The sequence below is a fragment of the Carassius auratus genome, chromosome 50 (genome assembly GCF_003368295.1).
Source record: "Carassius auratus strain Wakin chromosome 50, ASM336829v1, whole genome shotgun sequence".
Taxonomy (NCBI): Eukaryota; Metazoa; Chordata; class Actinopteri; order Cypriniformes; family Cyprinidae; genus Carassius; species Carassius auratus.
Genome location: NC_039292.1, coordinates 18224914 through 18229236, shown reverse-complemented (window position 1 = coordinate 18229236; position 4323 = coordinate 18224914). Strand labels below are relative to the sequence as shown.

General features: G+C 37.3%; 1 long non-coding RNA gene across 1 annotated transcript; it reads left to right on the top strand.

The window, feature by feature from the left end:
* Positions 1-1108: 1108 nt before the first annotated feature.
* On the top strand, positions 1109-2565 carry LOC113067222 (uncharacterized). Its single transcript, XR_003279288.1, has 2 exons — positions 1109-1233; positions 2034-2565. It is a non-coding gene; the product is annotated as an uncharacterized LOC113067222 (long non-coding RNA).
* Positions 2566-4323: the final 1758 nt, after the last annotated feature.

Here is a 4323-nt window from a genome sequence, read left to right as displayed (position 1 = left end):
GAGCTGCTGTTATTGATGGACTCTGAGTTACAGTGTACTGTCCTCTACTCTCTGAAAGAAAGAACAAGAATAACATTAAGAAACAACTGTAAATTATTAATATTTTACACTTCAAAGAACATATAATCATAATTAAAACTGTATTACACAAACCTTGAGCAAACAGTGTGAGAGTCCAGATGAGGAGGATGATGTTGTTCATTGTTGTTGTTGTGTCTTGTGTGATGATGAAGATTGTGTTCTGTTCTGCTCTCAGTCATGAAGTGTTAAACTCACAGCACTATAAACTCTCTCAGAGCACTGAAGCATGTGCTGATGATGCAAAGAAGTGGGCAGGATTCACAACAGATCGAGCTGCTACAAGACTGATATACTAGACTAGAGTTACAGAATATATTACTCTATAAATTCTATTAGATGAATCAACACCACTAGAAGAAGAGAGTGAATTGTGAGTTTGTTCATAAAGTATCAGGACTGACTGTAAATCTCTAATCAGAGTTCATGGTGTCACTCTGTCTGTCATCAATCCTCGAGTGAGAGTGAAATTGTAAAATGGACAGAAAACATTCTGTTAAAAATGATGACAGATGAAAACTTTAGTTTTAGCTGGAGACTCACTACAAGATACAGATACCCTTTTCTTTCTTTTCTTTTCTTTTTCTTTTCTTCCTTTTTTATAAAAACGTTACATGAACAAATGTGTCTTGATTCTTTTGTCTGAAGCTGCAGGTTTCTCTGTGAATCATGATTGAGCTTCATATGAACAACAGAATAATCATTATGAGAAACTCCATGACATCATCCATGATGAAAGAGGTCAAAGGTCACCTCAGAGGTCATCAAACATATTTCTTTAAAAACAAATATGCAAGCAGATGACAGGGTAATGAGTGAGAAATGTAGAATATTAATTCAAAATGAATCTTGTCTATTGTAAATTGAATTTATAAAAACTTCCACTAATTATGAAAAGAATCTCTTTTTTTTTTCAAGCAATAACAAATATTTAGAAAATATTTTGTCTTTGTTCTTACTTCATGGAAAGTATTTTGTCAAACTAAATGTCTGAGAGTTGCTGAGGTGTTTGTGCTCTCAGTGTGTTGAAGTGTTGTTTCTCTCTCTCTGCTGGAGTTTGTGTTCACTCGAGTGGAATAGAGGTTTTTGTTCGAGTGTTTCATTAGATTGTATCACTGTGGTACACATTCGGTGGAGGAACTAAACTGGTGCTCGGTAAGTCTGAATCTTTTAACTTACACAAAATTGTTGAAATATTGTTTAAATGATTTTAATGTTTAATAGGAATTATTTTATTGTCACCTTAAGAGCTTCAAAATAACTTTATATATATACTCAGCCAACAATTATTGTCCAAACACATTACTATAATGTCTCACTTTGAGTATTATCAGTTTTATAATTTAGTTTGACAAAATGCTGATATATTGTCATGCCTTTTTACATTGATCATATAAAGATTTGTCATCATAATGCAAATATAGTTTTTGTAGTTCAAAGATTTTGAATCTCTTTTGCTCATATTGTGCTTTAAAAAACATACAAAATACAAAATATATGAATGTTTAGGAATGTTTTTGAAATATTGTGAAATAATTTGCATTTGCATTGTAATAGTTTGAAAAGTGTAAAAAAAATAAGTAAAAACAAAAGTCCGTAAAAACATTTTAAGTTCAAGTAAGATATAATGTAAGAACTTTATGACAATACTGTATATTAAATTATACTGAAATTATACCAGTCAGTGTCGTTGTACATTTGGTTTCATTTTATGATGTTTCATTTATATAGTATAATATGTATATAGTGATTGTGTAGTTTGTATATTGTGTATATATCAGCTGTAGTGATGTTGAATAAGATGAATGATGAGATTGTTGTGATTTTTACTGCATCTCACACGTCTGCTGCTGAAAGTCCTGCTGAAATGATGTAAATGCTGCAGGGCAGAAGAGTGCTGGAGCTGCAGTGTGTTTTCTCTGTGTTTGTGAATGTGTTGTGTTTGTCTCCTGCAGCTGGTCCCACAGTGAAGCCCTCAGTGTCTCTGCTGCCGCCCTCTTCTCTGCAGATCTCTGGAGACTCAGCCGCACTGCTCTGTCTGCTCAGCTCTTACTCTCCACAGGGGGCGCTGGTGAGCTGGACACTGGACGGCTCAGAGGTCACCGAGGGGGTTGTGACCAGCGCAGAGAGCGAGCAGGACGGCCGCTACAGCCGCAGTAGTGTCCTGACCCTCAGCAAAGCACGCTGGGAAGAGGGAGAGCTGTACGTCTGCAGAGTAACACATGATGGAGCTCCTCATGAGGCCTCGTTCCACAAGAGTCGCTGTTAGTCGCTCGCAGTGCTGATGTTTCTCCAGTGAGCACTGCTCTCTCCTGAAGATGAGTGTATCTGAGTGTCCTGTGTCAGGCAGGATTCACATGAGTCTAGTGCTGCAGCTGTAGTCATTTACAACTCAATACTGAAAGAGAGCTCTAGTGTCAAAGCACTGGCTGATCTTTCAATCTGCTGTGTTTGCTGCAACATTCAATAAAGCTTCTCAACAAACTCCATTTGTGTCTGACAACATCATTCAACTAACAGATGAAGATGCATGTAGTGTTTGTCCAGGTGTTTTTCAGAAGCTCGATCAGTAGCAGTAAATCTAGTCAAATAAAGCTCTTGGGGTTTGAACATGGTCTCTGGAGACAGAGCTGCTCTATTCTGAGAGGATCACAATCACTCCACACTCACAATGTAAATGAGATTTTCAGTCCACACTCCCAGTGTCTCTGTTTGATTGGTTACATGATCTGAACTGAAACAGACCAGTTTCACTTCTGCTGTAGTCAAGCAGCACACAGACAAACCTATCATTACATTTGTAGGAGAGGGAGAATATATATATAAGATATGCCATAAAAATCCACAATCATAAATCGAGAATCGGTCGTTCTGGCACTAATTGTGTAAGAATGTTTGATTGGTTGATTTTGATTGCAATGATATTGTGTTATTAGTGTTTGTGTTGATCAGTGTTGTGTGTGATTGTGTTCATCAGCAGCTGCAGTAACTCTCAGCTGTATCAGTGCAGTCACTGTGACTCTGACTGAAGGAGGTTTTTGTACGACTCTTTATCACTGTGTGAACACACTGGTACCAGAACAGTGGTAACTCTGACAGTAATAATCTCCTGTATCTTCAGTCTGGACTCCACTGATGCTCAGAGTGAAATCACTGTTAGATCCACTGCCACTGAATCTAGATGGAGTTCCTGACTGCAGCTGATTCGCTCCATAAATAAGGAGTTTAGGAGCTTCTCCAGTTTTTTGTAGATACCAGCTGATACATCCACTACCACCACAACAGCAGCAAACATTACTGCTAGTTGTACACTTTATTTTGACTTGTTGTCCTGTTCGAGCGAGCAGCTGTGAGGGAGTTTGTGTCACTGTCACCTGCCCGATGGATTCTGTCAAGTGAAGAACATTAGAAGTCAAATATTCTCACACAGTCATGTATCTTTAGAAAATACAAACATAAATCATTTTGCAAACCTTGACAAAACACTGCCAGAGTCCAGACAAAGATGATGCTGAAAGTCATGTTTGTTGGTTGATGAAGAAGAACTGTTGATCTTGTCATGTTCAGCTACTAGAGATATAAACACATGCAGAGCAGTGAAGCTTGTGCTGTTCATGCAAAACACCCTCTGTATGCAAAAACTGCAGTATACTTTGAGCTGAAGATGAAACAGAAGAGAAATCAGGACAATATAGACTCATCTGTTAGACCAATATTCAAAGGCAGTGAAGCCTGTGGAGATTTAGCTTTTACCTGTTTACCTCAGCTGCTGTAGTTATTGAGGTTGAATTAACACTATTCACTGTTTATATAGGAACCACTGGAGGAGTGTTAAAAGTAGCACTGAAGAGGTTTTGGAATTAATTCAATAGTTATATGATTAATTAATCGATGACTGAGCATCAATAATGATACCTCCTGATAACAAGTAGAATCGCTAAAAGAAAGAGAAACAACAATAATGAAAAAAAGGATATAAAAGCAGAAACACACCAACTACAACTGAATTGCAGACACAGCTTTAGATGAAATCACCTGAAATAAAAGATATTCAGTCACTCAAGATCTCAGCAGACGATGATTGAACAGCCACACAAGCAGCATTTTTATCTACATTCATTATAAACCTGTCTGCCTTTATCTTTCAAAACCTGTTTCTCAGAGTTAACAGGTTCAGCTCTAGTTTGTTCATGTTCTATTGGAAGTACTGCCTTCATTACAAAGTGCTTTATTTGGTTTAATTAT